Source organism: Protomyctophum parallelum (genome assembly GCF_964188405.1).
Source record: "Protomyctophum parallelum genome assembly, chromosome: 1".
Taxonomy (NCBI): Eukaryota; Metazoa; Chordata; class Actinopteri; order Myctophiformes; family Myctophidae; genus Protomyctophum; species Protomyctophum parallelum.
The window spans coordinates 49,695,794-49,714,851 of NC_139697.1; positions in this window are offsets into that span (position 1 = coordinate 49,695,794).

Genomic DNA, 19,058 nt, shown 5'->3' on the forward strand with positions numbered 1-19,058 from the left:
CAGCGGGTCATATCCTTCATAAGAGGTATTGTAAACAAGTGTAATGCTTTATGGTGCCGTCCACAATAACAGTCTTTGTATTGAGTTGCGCTTGAAATGTACTGTAATCTGTTAATACTTCAATCATTCAGGTTATGCTGCAGAGTATGCTGTGGTTTTGCCAGGGCGCCAAGCAAACCAGAAAAACTTTTCTGGAGAAGTCCTCTCCTCTAGTACCACCAGGGCAGAAGTTTGGCGTAAATACCAGGAGACATCAAAGAAATATGAGCCTGGTAGGTTAAAAAGAAAGCATGTTATGATGTAAACACTAGGGGTGGATGCTATGTGAAAAACAACAAAGTGTGTGTGTGTGTGTGTGTGTGTGTGTGTGTGTGTGTGTGTGTGTGTGCGCGCGTTATGACTGTTATGATGGAAATCTGTAATAATCTGTCCTTTTTTTCCCCAGATGTCCGTGTTTTGTCTCTTAGTTCATTCAGATACATCTGGAAGACGTTTCTGTCAGACATCAAGTGTACCAAGCCTATGTCAGACTTATGTTGGCAGTGTCAAAAGAACAACTACAAGGTATGTAAATCATTATGAATGGTCAAAATGATTCAAGATCACAAATATGAATTATAGGGTTTATTTGAGTTGATTTGGGCATATTTGATTACGTTCTTACTGGCTTGTTTTAATTGTTTCTCTCCATTTATGTTACAGAGTAACCTTGTTAAAGGCTGGGTCCGCCTGCTGCACACGGCACTTTTCTCTTCTGTTGGGACTGCACTGTGGGACATTTGGGTTTATTGGTGTGTATTTGTTAACCCCCTGCACTGCATGTTTTGTATTGATTTTATTGTTTGAATTTAGTTAGTTTTGGTGCTAGGCCTGTCCCCTTTCCTTCCCTAACTTCGAGTTTATTTCACTGTGCACGGGCCGACCCGCCCTTCCCTAAGAGAAATTACCAACCTGTCACTTTATTATCTTAAAAGTTACTACATTATGGCCCATCCTTTTGTACAGGTTTACCGAAGTAACGGTGTGAAACGGTGTGACACACTGAATGTACAGCTAAAGCACTTGGCCCTGGTTAAGGGCGAGCGAGATCTCTACAACGACATGCGCAGAGACTGCAAAGAGATTTGCACAGATCAGGATCTGCATCTGCTGAACGGCCCTGTTCCACCTGCAAGCAGGGACTTCAAGATGCACTATTCCTTTGACTTTGCTCAACAGGTAAACTCAATTAAAACAAAAGATAAAACAGATTTGTCTGTCTCATAATACAACAAAATAATAACAGCCTAATCTAATATAAGTACAACAGTTAATACGGCAGTGAATTAAAGTTAATGTGTTTCTTGTTTTTGTTATTTTCTTACAGGTCTTGTATCCACATCGCCATCACCAGCCAGGAGAGATATTTTTCAAAACTCCACGCAAGTGTGGAATTTTTGGTATATGCTGTGAAGGGATACCAGAACAGGTCAATTACCTTGTCGATGAAGGCATGACATGTGGCAAAGGGAGCAATGCAGTCATTAGCTATGTACACCACTTCTTCTGTGATTATGGACTGGGAGAGACGGACGTGGATCTTCACTGTGACAACTGCTGTGGCCAGAATAAAAACAGATTTGTCTTGTGGTATTGTGCCTGGCGCACGATACACAAACTGCATCATCAACTCGGGCTCCACTTTTTGATTGTAGGTCACACAAAATTTGCTCCTGACTGCTACTTCGGTCAGTTCAAGAAGATCTTCCACAAGTCAGACGCCCACAACCTGGCTGACATCGCTGCAATGGTGAACAACAGCTCAAAGCCCAACATTGCACAGCTGGTTGGAACAGAGGATGGCCGTGTGATGGTGCACTGCTATGACTGGCAGAAATTCCTCCAACCATACTTCCGCCCACTGGAGCACATCAAACAGTACCAGCATTTCCGGTGGGTTTATTTTATATTTAAACATGTATTTATTGACACTTTTCAATTATATAAAAACTTGTGTTTTCTAGTGGGAATTTATTGTCTTTTCAACCCTATAACAACCACTACTTACATAATGTTATATTTCATCACATGCAGGTTTGATGCCGACAAGCCTGGCATGGTGTTTGCCAAGAAACAACACAACGATGAAGAAGAGGTGAAGTTCCAACTGCTTCGTGACGTCAACGTCCTGCCACCAAAGCATGGCTTTCCCACTCTACAACCAGCAGGACTGGACAGAGAGAGGCAGGCCTATCTGTACAAACACATCCGAGAGTTTTGTGAGGACTATGCCAAAGACACAACATGTCCTAAACCACCACCCAGCCCACCATCACGCCCAACAAAGTCAAAGACACCAGCAAGATTGTAGATTGTAGAATTTAAATAGGATGTTATACCAGGAATTGTTTGCTGTGTTGTTTGCTGTGTGGATTGTAATGTTTGCTGTGATTTGATTTTTTTTATTAATTATTCCTGGTGTAATTATTGTATATTGTGTGTATGTATATATATATATAAGGTAAATGGCCTTATCGACGTGAGTCACGTTATGTATTTCTACCTTAAATACTAGCCTAAGTACATTACAAAAATGTTTATTTAATAAACATTAAGGCCTCAATCTTCTTCCTTGATTGTTTTGTTGGAACAGTAGGGGTCGCTGTTTTACCGAATATTTGCCGATGGGATTTCTCAGATTTGTTTGAGAAACGTATATTATTATTATGCTATTATGATTAACGTTAAAGCTTCATAAGAGTTAAGCAACCTCCGTTTACGTCATGGGGCCAGTCTGTCTGTTAGTCTGTCAGTCAATGGCAGCTCTTCTACATAGCCTTCTTTGTCCCTACTTGCAAGTACATGAACCACGTGACCGGGCTGTTTTCTGCCACCTCAATATCGCAAACCAACTTTTTTATAAGCTGGCTCTCCGCACAAGTGCATAATACTTGTTTATTAGGAGTGAACATGACAATGATTTAAATATAAATATTAACACGACTCCCGTCGATAATTTATTTAGCCTGGACATTTCCGCATTTAGCTGAAAACGGGCTTAGTAGCCTACTATTCGGCTAGCGGCAGGAGCTAACGGCTAACAGTCCAGTAGCCCTGGATGTCCCTTCCAAAGCCCGCAGATATTCTCACTCCCGTGAGAGGATTTTCAAATCCCAGCAAAAAAACTAAACGATTTGTAGCTGTTGCAAAAGACACAAATCTACAGAGCTACAAATAAGATGAACTGGTTTCAACTTCACCTACAAAGATTCAAAGCTACAAATACGCTGTGTATCTTTGTTTTTGTTCCCCTCTATTGAGAACAAAGGGACGTTTAATTAAAACTATGTGGTAACTGTATTATGTATTCATCTTTGTCTACTATTTGAATCTACCCCAATAACATAATGGGTGCTAAAAACATTGTCATTTTCCAGTTACTATAGTTACTTTATAGATTTTGATAATTATTATAAAACATGCATTAACCACTTCAACCTTATATTCATTAGTATGAATAGGGTAGTAGTACTTAACTTAAGTAAATCAATTGGGTAATTTATAGTAGGTTATAGGCCTACTACTTTTTTAATTTGACACTTTTATAAAGGCTAATTTCCTTACTATACCCTGACCCAGAATTAAATATAATAGCTTCACTCTTGTTTTCGACTCAATACTGCCCCACCTGGGGGGGTAGAGTACCGCAGTTTAGCAATGAAGAGGAAACAGCGCCCCCAAATGCCACTGACCACGGAACTGCATCTTTGAAGACCAAATTCTCAGATTGCTGTAGCTCTGCAAGACATTACACTATAAGCCATATCTCAAAAACTAGTGGGTCAAACTGCACAACCAATATGTCAATTTGAAGCTATGATTCCCTGCTTTCATATGACATGATAAAAACAAAAATTAAAAAAATCCAATGGCAGTCTCTCGATCAAGACTGGTCACATATATGTAACATATATGTTAGACATATATGTTAGACATATATGTAACATATATGAAATTGGACCCCCTGAACATATATGTGCATATATGTACATAAATAACAATATAATATAACATAAAATGTACAATATAATAATAATACAATTATAAATAATACAATAATAATACTATAATAGCAACAATTTTATTTACACATACACAGAAATTGTATGTGGTTTGGGAACCAGTGATGTAGCCTATTATATGTAAATTACATAACCTATATCTTTATCTTTCTGAATAAAAAAACATCCAAATATGTGTCAGAAAAGAAGACCTCAGAGATGTTTCTTGGGAGAATAAACATTTATTTACGGCAATATAAATAATACGGCAATTTAAAGAACAATAATTTGGCCATAAAAATAATAAAATATACATTGGAGGGGTGGGGGCTCCAGGTCACCGGCTTCTCTTGGGCACGTACCACTCCCATGTCATCCCCGAATCTGATTTGATAAAAGAGTCATTAGTTCAGAAGCAAGCTACAAAATGCACATCACAATTTGAGTCATGTCATCATGACGTACAATACACTATGATGTATCATTCTCCATTCATTGTCAATCTGAATTTAATGTTTGTGTAGTGGACAGACATTAAAGCTGGATATAGGAGGGGCTGTATCAACAGCTTTATTTCATTTTAATAATATCATTACTTGTTTGTCTACTTCTTGTGGGACCGCCGCAGCTCCGTCAGCTTCCCATTCACTGCTGTTCCCAGCATGCCTTTGGTGGCTTGGGGAAACTTCTTTAATGTGGCTTCTACATAGAATCAAGGAAAAGGCAATAATGAGAAGACAGTGGACCTGATTTATAATTTAGGCATTTAGCAATGTAAATCGCTTTTAATCCAGAGCGATTTACATTTAAGCAAGAACAAAACATGGCAATACAAAAAAAATACATGCTTGAAGTCAACTAGAATTCAAGCAGTCCATCTGTTAGTGTGTACACAAACCTATTGTTGACGATTGTTGGCCTTTAACCAAAAAGATGGTATATGGAATGAATAGATTTAAACAAGCTTTTCTCACAAATGTCACTTTAATTAGTATTGGCGACGTGACAGCACTCATCAGCACAGGTTATTTAGTGATAAGACATGCAAATCAAGCAAATTAACTAAAAGCATGAAATGGCATGATTAATGATGAACCCATTTAGACCTGAAATACCCTTCATGTCAATGTGCAATTAAATCTGGGAGTCATTTTGGACGTTACTACATTATACAGGGCTGGGTGTTAATGGAAAAATTAAAATATCACAGGCCCTGTTATTTGTAGAGTGAGTATATATAGTTATATGTTCATTGAATGTTAACAATATTCTAAAAATAAAAAATAAACTGCGTTTTGAATTGGCCTCAAGTCTAAATGGGTTATGGGTGAAGAAGGGTGCAGTAGATGTAGGGAGGCATACTATGATCCGACGGAGCAATGATCCGACGTGCATTGGTCCGAGGTTAGGTTTAGGTGTGCTCCGCCCCGGGGGAGGTTAGGGTTAGGGTGAGGGTCTGCGCTGGGGGTCGGGAGAGGGTTGGGGTTGGGGTTAGGTTTAGGTGTGCTGCCCCCGGGGTGGTTAGGGTTAGGTAGGGTGAGGGTTTGAGGTAGGTTGTCGATCACACCAATGCATTGGACCAGTGCTCCGTCGGACCAAACACATGCACTCGTAGATGTAGAGCAGTTTTTCCCAATCTTTTCTTGTGGCAGAATCAACATGAAAATCTTCAATTGTTTTCACGGCCCGCCTATCTGATCACATAACCTGGCAGTAGACAAGTCGATAGGTGGGCCACGTGCATTTTCTTAAGATGTTTATTTGATGTTTATTTAATGATCAATCAACTTGTGTTCTGGCTTAGATCAATGAAAATCAATGGAAAATATAACATTCATATTTAAAGAAGTCTTTAGAAATTGATACTATTTTATGGTGTTTCTTAGACTGCAAAGTATACTAAGAAACACCATAAAATAGTATCAATTTTTAAAGACTTCTTTAAATATGAATGTTATATTTTAATAACATTCTAGTGTTTTGTCCAATGATTTGGGGGCCCACTTGAAATCCCCTTGCGGCCCACCAGTTGGGAACCACTGCTGTAGGACAACAATTGTTATTGACTAACCAACTACATGTTCTACAACCCAGAGGACCACACTTAATTATCTCAGTGGAAGCACACTAGCCCAGAATATAGAATATAGCGAGCTGCGATGAAGTGAGCAAATTAGGTTAGGCTTTTATAATTACCAGGTGCTACGCCGTGCAGATTTCTGCAATGGGTGTCATCACTTACCTGATTTCTGACTCCAGTGATAAACTACCACTGATGGCTAATAAATAGTGAAAATAGGGATGGTTAAAGTAGTCAACTCAATGCATATCTATGAACTGTTCTTTTACTTCTTGAATTAATTTGATGTACTCACCAAGTATGGCGTTCTTCTTCTCAGGGTCCAGGGCCTTCAGATGTTCCCCGCCACTGCCACGCTTTGACATCCCACCTAAATAAGATATTTTAAACATTATTTTTTAAATGAAACGTGGGAAATCCCTCAACTACATGATGTTTCACTTAAGCAATATCTCAGATTTATGTTATGGAGGTACAAACGGAAATACATTATCCCAAGCAGGTTCAAATCTTAATTCTGCATTAGTTAATGGATCGACTTTAAGAGATTTTGGGGGGAAAAATACCGCTGAGGTTGCTCTCCAGGAGTTCCTTCATGGGGAAGACGCCCATCAGGAGCAACCGCACCATTTGTGTTGGAGTGGTGGCGGCGGCGGCGGAAGTCCAGGTTGCCCTGTTGCAAAGGACACCTGATCCTTTGACAATTTCTATCTGAAAAAACAAAATATCACATTTAAGTTATTTAAGTCCTCCTCCTGAGGAGGAGGATTCTAAAAACGACTTATAAATCCTAAAGCCTTGTTTATACTTCACTGCGCCACCATGAGGCTGAGTTGAAAATATTCAAGTGCCATTTCTTCCTCTGCCTAGTGGTATTGTGCGTGCGAAATGTCACGGAAATCACACAATGTGTTCATGATTTGCAGCATTTTGTACATTTTGTAACTTTGGAAGCCAATCTTAGCCAATCAGGATGGAGTCTGAAAAATCTGAAAGCCATCGTTGAATTGCTCTAGAGAGACTGCATTGTACCAATTTGCGCAATGTTTGGACTAAATCTGTAGGTGTACTGTCAAAAGCGGCCTCCTGGTGGCGCTATAACAGTCCAATGTGAAAGCTTTGGGGCAGAGGTGCAGCTCTGGCATTCAGGGAGTGTGTGTGCAGAGTATGGCTGCGATCAAGCCAGCGGTGCCAGAGATTAGCTATTCACAGACGGACGGACGGACGGACGGAGTGCAAAACATACTCTCTCCCTATGCCTACGGCCTGGTGGAGACAATGACATAATGTACTTACTTTCGGGGGACCTTCAGGTCCATTAGGCCGGTGTTGCTCGGGACAGGGAGGTCTGGAGCTCTCTGCTGGAGCTGTTGCCTCCACAACACGGCCCGGGGTAGATGACTGGCTCTTAAAATTAAACAGTGACATGACAAAAGTGTTAACTTTTGCAGTAGTGGGCAGCACAGCACTCTACTACTGTCAAACTACAATTACTTTGCTGCTGTTTTTATTAGCCTGGCCAGCATTCCTTTTTGGGTCCACACAGCACTTTTGTAACACAGACCAGCCTATCCTCCGAGGTGGAAAGCCTGGTGATGCGAGGTTACGTTTTTATAAACTGCTTCCTGAACAACCACAGTATATGGGGGTTTTTAAAAACTGAAAAAAACTGCAGCCGCATTATTTGGACTTTTTTGGTTGTGGGACAAAAACATAGCAGGCTGCATAATGCTGCCTTCACATTTACAATTTTACACCAGCAATATTATGTTGCTGCCATGATCTGAGAAAGTAATGAGGGTCAATGCATTGTCTACAGATAATTAACCAATTGTTCCAGGAGGTCCAAAAGCAGAGCAGCAAAGTTGAGGATAGTTCAAAATTCTAATTTTCCAAATTCAATTAAAATAAAATCAATTGTTGATCAATTGTTAACATCCATACCTGCTGGCAGTGCAAATACATTGAGCATTTTGTGAGATCAGCCCTTAACAAACCAATTTGCCTCCTCTAGTCAAATATAAGTAAATCACAATCCTTCTGTCTAATATATTACTCACCTGCAATGGTTGTGCTGTTTCTGTGTCTCTAATTGGTCGATTCTTAAACAAGTATAAACACAAATGCAGCAAGTTAATTACCCTACAAATGAGACCAACATCATACAAACTTATCTATGGTGAAAAAAACAAGTAGGCCTACAATTAAAAAAAATACAAAATAAGAACTTACTCTACCAGCCAGAACGGCGATATCTTCTTTAATTTGAGGTATATCTAGTGTAGGGATGAATAGGAAAGGATCAATCACGATGATCAGATCAACAGACAGTAAGTAATAAGTATAGTTAACCTTAGTACTAAGGCTAATTATAATAACCTTTGTTAAAGGGACACTTCACCCTTTTAGCAAAAAAATATATATCAATGACCTTTATAAGATTTAGAACACTTTCCTGGCGTTATTTTTTGTGTAATCTCTGGTTTTAGATATTTTAGATTATCCGATCGGCACTGACGTCAGAGCAAACGTTCCGTATTCTTTCCGGACTACATTTGTCTCTTCACACTGCAGCTAGACCAGCCCCAATACACACTCGTCACGGACACTGTTCCACCTACCTACGTTGACTCCACCCCCACATGCGCGTTTGTTATTGTGTTTGTATCATGCAGCACCAGAGAGAGTATACAGAGAAAACAACTGCTTTGGACGCTTGGTCCAGAACCCAGCGGGTGTCGTGTCACTCGTGTGGATGGAATATTATTGTCTGTCACGAGTAAGTAGGCCTATATTGCTACAAATGTAGTATTGTATAGCTGTTGTCAACTTCTTACGTTGTCTTTTGTGTATGCTAAACCAAGCTAACCGTGGTCCTTATCTGAGTGCATTGGTTTGTAGCCCCGCTTGGAACCCTATGTAAAGTTTCTGACAGTTGGATGACAATGTCAGAAACTTTATGTAGGTTGCGAGCGGGGCTAAATGGTTTGTTGCCTAGGATTTAGACTCTCGTAGATATCGATTATGACATGTCAGAATCGACAAATACATCTACGACAGAATAAATCTCAGGCTTTGTAACAAAATATGATTGTTAGCTAATAGCTATACGTCACGTGTTTCCGCACGCATGTTAGACACCAGGGCAGCAGAGTGAACGTGCTCGATCGTGACAGATGAACCATACTGTAAACATGCTACGTTATGTGAATAAAGTGTAAGCAGCTTGAGTAATGCTTTAATCGTCCGTTCTTGAAGTAAGAGAGGCAAGAATGAAACAGGCTTGTTTGTTTTAGAGACTTGATATGCCATCTTGTAATTGTAGCGTCCGAATTGATATTCAACCCAGTCCATAAGTGTTCGTTGTACTTTAGGTAGCGGTGTGTATATTACTGTAACTGAAGAGTCAATTCTACTCCACTGCTGTCTTTTTCGAGCTGTCATATTAGTGGAATATCGGAAATATCCCGGTCTATATGTGACATTAGCTATAGTTTACCGAACTATAATCACGTCTGTTTTATACTTTTATTGTCAATTATATCTTTCAGTCAAAATCGCTTGGTTGGGTTGCCTACAGACACTTTCTCGAGTGGGTTCTGATAACTTCTGACTGCAAGGAGATTTGGTGCTGGAAACCGTCTTCGGATTCGAGGAAGTCTTTGCAGCTATAACATCCCAGCTGCAATAATATAATTTTCTTTTGTTTCTGTAAATAAAACTGAGCTTCACATTTTGGTTTCAATTAATTGAAGGTATGCATAGGCTATAATAAGTAGGCCTACTGTACATTTATTACTTTACCAGTAATTCAACTGTTTCAGTTTGACATTTGCTAGCATTCAGCTGTGGCACTGACACTGTAATGTGAAGGGTTATCTTCATTAGAAATGGTCTGATAATAGTCTCATTTGGCCCAGGATTCATTTGACCATGTCTGATACCAGTGTAAAAAATATTAGTCCATGTTATCAGTGAAAACATGTGAAGAGTAAAAATCAGTCCAGCTACTGTATGCTGTATTGAATGCTTACAAAGCTTCTAGCTGGAGTTCAATAGTTATCACTAATATCAATTTCATGGGTTGACAAATAACATTGGTTGCATCTTACAATGGAAAAGGACACAGTAATGCAGTACGTTTTTTTTCTTTTTACTTTCACATTTCCACAAGAATGTTCTCTAAAAGCCAGTGCGTTAGAATGACAGTATGCAAAAATCTCCATTCATTTCAATTGGCACACCTAGACGTAAACAATAGTAACGTGTGGTTACGTGGTAACCTATGTTCTCTGAGTGAAGAGACTATCTCTCCACCCAACATATTTCATATGTATGGGGAATGTCCCCACCTCACTTGTGACGTGGATACCTCTTTAAGACACACCAGTGCACTGGCACGCACGGGTATATAAGGCCCAGGTGGTGCGTGATTACACTGGTTTACTTGATCGACACCGCTTCTGAGCGACATCGAGGTGGAGAGATAGTCTCTTCACTCAGAGAACATAGGTTACCACGTAACCACACGTTCTCTATCGTATCAGAGACTATCTCTCCACCCAACATATTTCATATGTATGGGGAACTCTGTAAGACACCTCGTGAGGAAGCGAAGCAGTCCCAGAACCCCAAAGACAACACCAGTGGGCTTCGACCCAGCACATACTGAATTTGGAATGATTCATCATGTATGTTCAATGTAATGTATTTACAACCCCTGGAACGGCCGGACAGCCAGACGCCATCCGCCGCCAAATGCTCAGGCGCTAGGCGCCACCCAGAGCCCGGCCCTGCAAGACGCTAAGGCCAGAGACCACAGGGGTGAAGGGCCGCCCAAGCCAGCCCACTAGACTCAAGGCTGGCTTGACTGGTGAAGGTGACAATGACACCCACCGCTGAGTAGCATGCGAGACCAACTCCCCGAAGGGAGCGAATGCTGCATGTTCAGCCGGTATAACCGGGTGAATGTACATTAGACGGAGTAGACTATGTCGCCGCTGTGCAGGTCTGTCAGAGACGCACCTTTCCACAGCGTCCCCAGGTGGAGTGTGCCTGCCCTCCAGGCGGCACTGGTACTCCTACCTGTTTGTGTGCTGGATAACCTCTGTGATCCATGCACTCTCACTTGAAGCACTCAAAGAGCTGGTTCGTTACTCTGTGGGCCTTGTGTGGCCCTGGCATACGAATCTAATGCTCCAATAGGGCAGAGTGAGGACCGACTCCGTCTCTGTATGTCTACTGTCTGTATGACGATGGTAGGACAGAGCTCAATCACCTGATTGAGACGTGCCCTTTTGAAAACATTGGGGAGAAAGGCCGGTTTGGGGCAAGACTATACCATCATCCGGCATAGGCCTGCAGAGCTCATTATGGATTGACAGAGCTCGCAACTCCCCCATTTCTCCTTGCAGATGTGACACCGACAAGACTGCTGTCTTGAGCATGTCACGCTCACTGACTAAAGGTCGTAGAGCCTCCGGAGCTAACCCCAGATGGGCCTGATTGGGTCCCTAACCTGAGCTCCTCTGGGCCTCAGGGCACCCTTCAGGAAATGCTCTTCCTTTCTTTGTAACGAGGTTACTGCAGTCTGCAGGGCCTGCGCTCCCGCTCAAGTCAGCCTGCCGAACACTCGGTCAGCTGACTGTTGAAGCCCTGTTCTCTGAACCGGAATGATCCTTATGTCACATCACGGTTTTACAAGTAAAAAGTGGATGGCCTTCGTTTTTGTGCATAGTTCCCATCGCGTTTATGCTGCGGAGCTAAGCACACACCCAGTGAGAAGGGTGCTGGATGCCACACTGATACCACATAATGGTAGAACCTGATAAATGCTGACAGCATCGATCAAGAGGCTGTCCCACAAAACTCAGATTGGAGGGCATCTCGCCGTAAACCCATGCGGCAGCGAGGCCTTGTGTGGAATGTGCACATGTTCCCGTTGGGGCTGGCCTGCCTGCCCACCTATATGCCTGCTGGATTGTTTCACAAGCCAATGAGTGAAGTCCAGTCTTGGAGACTATCTGCCTAAGACAGTTAGGCCCATTTACCCTGCTCCACCACCCTGCTTATAGGAGGGTGGGAAGGGTGAAAATCAATAGACTGACTGGCTCACACTCTGATCAGGCCGTAGGCAAAATGCAGGGATTGATGGCGACAACACCTAAGCATTGCCATGTAGGAAGCGGCAGCACCCCTCACTGACAGAGACATTCTTGTGGCTGACACTGCAGTGCTAACAGCAAGAATGCTGTCCTGTGAGAAGCCATTGCAGCCCAAGTCTCCACGGGCTTAATTGGCTCATGCCGTAAGGCAGACAATACCACTCCCCGAGGAGGGACTGCTGGCCTATTGTGTGAGGGATGAACGGTATGAGGACCAACTGGGTGACTATTGTGTCGCCCTTGTGTGGGACAGCGGCCCGCCATGTTGCCAGATCCCTGGCCTAGCCACACGATTACCTCTGGATGAGGAGGGAGCTCAACCGGTCTCCAACACACAGAATTACACCCAGGTGTTTAAACGGCCATGCCGTAATACAACCTTATGGTGGTTCTGCTCACCCCTGACAGTCTCGTCACATTCTGCTGTGTGAACAGCAGTGTGAATTCGCTGGAACAACGTGGAACGTGTAAACTGACGCTGTCAACGATACGCCCACGTAGTGCATGACTGTGAATGACAGATAATGCACTGGCTGCATGTTCAGAAGAGCCGGAGGCACAAAGTGCACCATGATTGCCCTCAGCCCTAAGGGGCGGAGGCACAACCTGAGGGTGGCCCGACTCACTAGAGCAAGGGACAGAGTCCCTGCTTTGCCCTCTAACACATGCCGAGGAGCGCTGCGGACTGTGAGAGTTGACGCCTGCAAGGCCTCTTGTTGAGGTGCCGGCCTAGGTGCCCAAAGTGCTGCAGGTGCCTGGCCACGTTGTTGTGGCACTGCACCTCTGAGCGAGCACACACCATTCAGTTATCCAATTTAGGATGCAAAGGCCCTCCCGCCAAGGACTATGTCCAATCGGGGGGCTAGACATATGCCGAATGGGAGGACACGGGACTCGAAGGTTCTGTCATCTAAGACAAGCCGGTCAGTGCGTCAGACCCGGGATCTGAGAATAAGCATCCCCGGTCGAGCATGGCAAGCCAGTCGCCTTGGAGGATGGCCTGTAAGACCCTCAGCCCTTCCTTGCCGGGAGTGCTGTAAGCAGCACCCCACCCTCCCGAAGACATAGTGGAACCCACCCAGGGGTCCACCTGAATTGTCTTCCAGGACAACCGCTGTCCCGAGAGACAGCGGGTGGGGTCTGGGGCCTTAACTGTCAGGACTGAGGTATGGGCTTAGCCCGCCGAGCACATTTTAGCCATACCCTGCCGGTTGGCCTGTAACCGGACCCGTAGGTCCCTGGAACTGCCAAACCTGACTGGGGTTGCACAGCCTGAGGGGTGACCGAGGCAGGCTACTCATGGCCTTGCCGGAGCATTCCTGCACCTCCTGTGCACCTCCACAGCCTCCTTAGGATGCTGTAGCAAAGCACTGGCCTTTTGGCCAAACATGGCCGGTGGCTCAATAGGCAGCGTGGGGGAGCTTGTCCTCCTATCGCAGCTTGGCCTGGGGCTGCCACAGACGGCACCTCACCAAAGGGCATCAATAGCATGCCTGCTGCCACTGCCTGGGGAGCCTGAAAGCCAGTCGCTGCAGCTCCTCAATAAGGTCCGGGCCCTAATGGTCACATAAGTGCCACATATAAGCCGGTGCTGAAGCAGTGACAGAATAACCCTGTGTTGACTAGCTGTGCCTAGATAGCCATAGTGCATTCTCGGGATGAGAAGGAGCTTACTTTGTGGTTTCGAACCGGTAACCGGATTATACCATGCAAGTTTACACCTATAGGTGCGTGAACGGCCTTGCCGTGATACACCGTACAGAGTATTCCGCCCGACAGCCGCGGCACACTCGAGTTGCCAACATTGGCGAAACTACATCACGGACGCGTGAGCTGACACGGTCAGCAATACGCCGTATATACAGTAGTGTGCAAATGGCTGTGATTTCAGGGCTTGCTCCTGGCAGACTCAGCACGTCCTATACACTGTATAGTGCGCTACTACACCTGAACGCGGAAAGCTGACTGCCACGGCAGCCATACGCTCATCCTGTCTATGACAGAACCCACGGTTCGGAGGATGAGCTTGCTCCGTGGCGTCCCCCGTCGCACGGGTTCTACCACGCAGTCTACACCGGAGTGCGTGAACGGCTTTAGCCGCAATACACTCAAGTGAGCTCTCTCTCACGAGGCGAGGCAAAAACACGGCACTACAGATGCGGAAGTCGCCCCAGCGACAATACGCCTGTATAGTGCGTTTTAATGCTATAGCCTGGCCGGGCTGTTGTTTTGATTGATTGATTTACTGATTTACTAACAGCTTGCAGAATTACAGTACATTTCGAGTACAACTCAATACAAATACTGTTAACAGAGAGTGGGCGATACCATAAAGCATTACACTTGTTTACAATAGGGCCCACCATCTTCAATTCATCAAAACATTTAGAGACGTACGAATATACACAACTATATTCACTGCGCACTCGCAGGTCCCCTCCAGCCCACAGAATATGCAGCATGGATGCGTGAATTGACGCCATGCCAATAATACACCCATATAGTGCGTTGTATTCCACTGCCTTTAAGGATTACCGGGCCACTGGTCCTGTCTGTGTCACTGCACTCAGATCGACAGACAGGCTACACCACAGGAGCGTAAACTGGCGCCCCGCCAGCAATACCCCTGTATAGTGTGTTATATGGCCGTCGGATTCCTTCATTCCTCCTAGCCTCAACTGGCAAGAGGAAGAAAAACATACAGGAGTCAGGATCTTCATGAGCTGCTATCAGCATGACCAGGGAACCCACAGGTCACCCACTGGTCATGGCCATCCTCTGTGGGCATATGTGCCCCACGCAGCCCCAGAGAAACCCCTGCTGTTTCCATTTAATTCAATACCTATATACACTATTATTTTAATATGTTATATTAAATATATACAAATTTAATTGCTTAAACATGCTCAAAAAACGGGGAGTATAGTAATGTGCTTGAGAAGTGAGGGCACAATTTACCCTATGTGCAATTTACACTGCTGTCTCTCAGTCACATATTGATATTCATGTGTTGTTTTTGTTTTTTTTCTCGGTAACATGTTTCATGTGGACCCCAAAGACTAGCTGACTGCCATGGCATCAGCTAATGGGGATCTTTCCAAATAGAAAAATAACTAAACAACAGCCAGCTGAGTTCTATAGTCTCTCTCTCTCTCTCTCTGGAGGAGGTTGCACCTGAATTTCCTAGCTGCACTGAGACACAGAGTGTTTGAGTTGGAGACAAACACTCTGCTCCAAACGTTTTGCATTATATAGTGTATATACGTAGGCTATACCAATTTCCACTGTTTGGTCCACTAGAACAGGGATTTATGAGAGTCTCCCTCGACTTTCCAGGCAACAATTTACCCTACGATATATCACCGTGCACTGGAGACCAAACTTTGTTTGTTGTGGAATTAGCTCGTCCTGTCTATGACTGACAGGACCCACGGTTCGGAGGATAAGCTTGCTCCGTGGCTTCCCCCGTCCGTACGGGTTCTACCACGCAGTCTACACCAGGGTGTGTGAACGGCTTTAGCCGCAATACACCCCAGGGAGCTCTGTCTCTCACGAGGCGAAGCAAAAGAACACAGCACCAAAGACGCGGAAGCCGCCCCAGCGACAATACGCCTGTATACTATACACTAGTGTATAGTGTGCTGTGTTAAATGATAAGCCTATAGCGGGGCTGATGTTTCGCTGCGCCAAACGCAGGTCCACTCCAGCCCACGGAATATGCATCACGGATGCGTTAACTGACACCAAGCCAGTGATACAAACGTATAGTGCGATTATTCCACTGCTTTACAGGATTACAGAGCCAATGATCCTATAGCGGGGCTGATGTTTCGCTGCGCCAACCGCAGGTCCACTCCAGCCCACGGAATATGCATCACGGATGCGTTAACTGACACCAAGCCAGTGATACAAACGTATAGTGCGATTATTCCGCTGCTTTACAGGATTACAGAGCCAATGGTCCTGTCTGTGTCCCTGCCCACAGGTCGACAGACAGGCTACACCACAGGACGCGTAAACTAACACTATGTCAGCAATACGCCTGTAACGGTGTTTTGGCTGGTGTTACCCTGTTTTTGTTTGCTATACCTACAAACGAGCTGTGTGACAGCAATCCAGAGAGGAGCGATCCACGCCAGCTCTCTAACCTGCCTCCAGCAGTGGATTAATCCGGCTGCCAGAACTCGTGAGTAGTTGCTTTTCAAAAAGTCTAAAAAATGCAGTTATTGTTGATAACTTGCTCTGCACTTCCGTTGAGGAGACCACGTCTTGGACTGCTCGGTGGAGATCAAAAAAGCAGTGTAATCACGCACCACCTGGGCCTTATATACCCGTGCGTGCCAGTGCACTGGTGTGTCTTAAAGAGGTATCCACGTCACAAGTGAGGTGGGGACATTCCCCATACATATGAAATATGTTGGGTGGAGAGATAGTCTCTGATACGATAGAGAACATTCTATCTATGCTTTTGGTTCCTCAAATTGTAATGTGTAAGCAAATATAAAGCGTGTACAATGCCACAATGTTCAAATCAGTGTATAACAGTGATGATAGCCACTTTCTTTGTATAAAATATCTGGTTTAGTTATTGTCAGTTTGTAAGTTTAGAGGAGAACAATAGGTGAAATGATTTGCAGTTACAAAATGTATTATACAGGAAGGAAGATATAAGTGATAAAGCTTGATTGCAGGTGGATTTCAGGCATTCCCCTGACATCCGGCTATGACCTCCATACAGTATGTCTGTCAAGGAAGGAGCTGTCATCACCCGTCATCGGCCTCCACATTCACTGGTCTGAATGAAAAACAGAAAAACAACTTGTTAGCAATGTCTGTCATATGAAACTAGGATTGTATTCAAATAAAATAATATTCTATGTACACTGAACATTTGCACATTTTTTATTACATATTTTCTATGCAGCTATAAATGTATGACTCCTATATATTCTCAAGTGTTTTTATTATTGATAATGGACCCATCCGTGGAAGGTGGAACTGCAGGGGGTCCCATGGATGCACTAGGCTACTGTATTGTAAATTGGTGCCATTTAATTTACTTTGTTTGCATAATACGTTGCACTGTTGTTTGCATAACTCTTTGCAATAGTCAGATTTAGAATTTTTTATTTCTTTCAGACACTTTTTCTACATGTATATAACCATATAAGCTGAGTAGATAGTATAGAACCCAGGCCATTTCCACCGTTGGAAAGGAAAGCGCCTCAGATAGAGTATAAAGTAAAAATTGTTTTTACCAAAAACAAAATAAGAAGCTACTATACATCTGGACAGCTGTATGAGGCCTGGTGCGTAATGGTTTTTAGTCCACTCTAATTAAAACAGTTTCTCAGACTTTCTGTTGTCCAAGCAATGTACAAATGTATCGTTTTATTTTCGTATTATATTATCTATATTAGAAGAGGCAACATTAGCGTTAGCTGCTGGTTGGTTACTTTAGCATACGTGTACCCAAAATACACAGTAGCCTAGAAGTTGTCAACATAGCTACAATACTACAATGTATGTACTTACTCGTGCCTGACATTCCATCCACACCACCCAGTTATTTTTAGTAGGTTTCCAGACATCTGTCATGTGCGTCCAAAGCTGCGTTGTAACTTGTGGTGTTACCCGGTACATTATTGATTCGGCAGCCCTGGGAGGGGGGGGGGGGGGGTTTGTGGCAAGAAGAGCGTCTCCTCCTCTGAGGTTGTTTTTTCTCTGTATACTCTCTCTGGTGCTAGTCTGATCGGCGACGGCGACATGATACAAACACAATAACAAACAAATGCGCATGTGGGGGTGAAGTCAACGTAGGTAGGTGGAACAGTGTCCGTGACGAGTGTGTATTGGGGCTGGTCTAGCTGCAGTGTGAAGAGACAAATGTAGTCCGGAAAGAATACGGAACGTTTGCTCTGACGTCAGTGCCGATCGGATAATCTAAAATATCTAAAACCAGAGATTACACAAAAAATAACGCCAGGAAAGTGTTCTAAATCTTATAAAGGTCATTGATATATATTTTTTTGCTAAAAGGGTGAAGTGTCCCTTTAAGGTTACCCTTGATAGTAAGGTAATAACAATAAAACATTGCACATCCTATGATGTGCACTTTGTGATGGCATGCCTAAAATGGCTTATCTACAAGCTCACAGAGCTGTAGGTATTTTCAGTGTGCAACACCATCACACAACGGCCCATAATGTCACTGCGGTTCGGGCTCTTCCCACTTTGACATCTGAGTGGCTGCGCTCAGATGTCAAAGTGGGAAGAGACATAGCCTTGTTGACAGAGGGCTGCAGTTTAAGAATACAGCAATGGCTGATTCTGTCACTGAATACAATATACATTTTAGACGATGTCTTTGTTACATAGCATACCCGTTTGTATTTGTGCACGCACCTCGACAGTGGGTGCAGGGCCAATAAGGCAATCATGGAAAGAGGGAGTGCCTGCACACCGTTCTCCAGGTAAAATAATTACTGTATTGAGAAGAAGACCATTTTTTCCACACAATCTTCATCAGGTCAGTAATTATTTTACCTGGAGATATTTGTTACAACAACACAGGAGCTATGGAGTCATGTTGTATTTCATAATGTGTAGTACTAGTATCGATTCATTTTGGGTCCGGGATATGTTTGCTCGCCAGACCTATCTCAATCATGAGCTGGATAAATCAACCGCAACTACTGTCTGAGATTATCTGTTCTATTTACAGGGAAACGAGAGAATTAGCAAAGCCCCCCCCCCACAGAAAATCTCCCCATA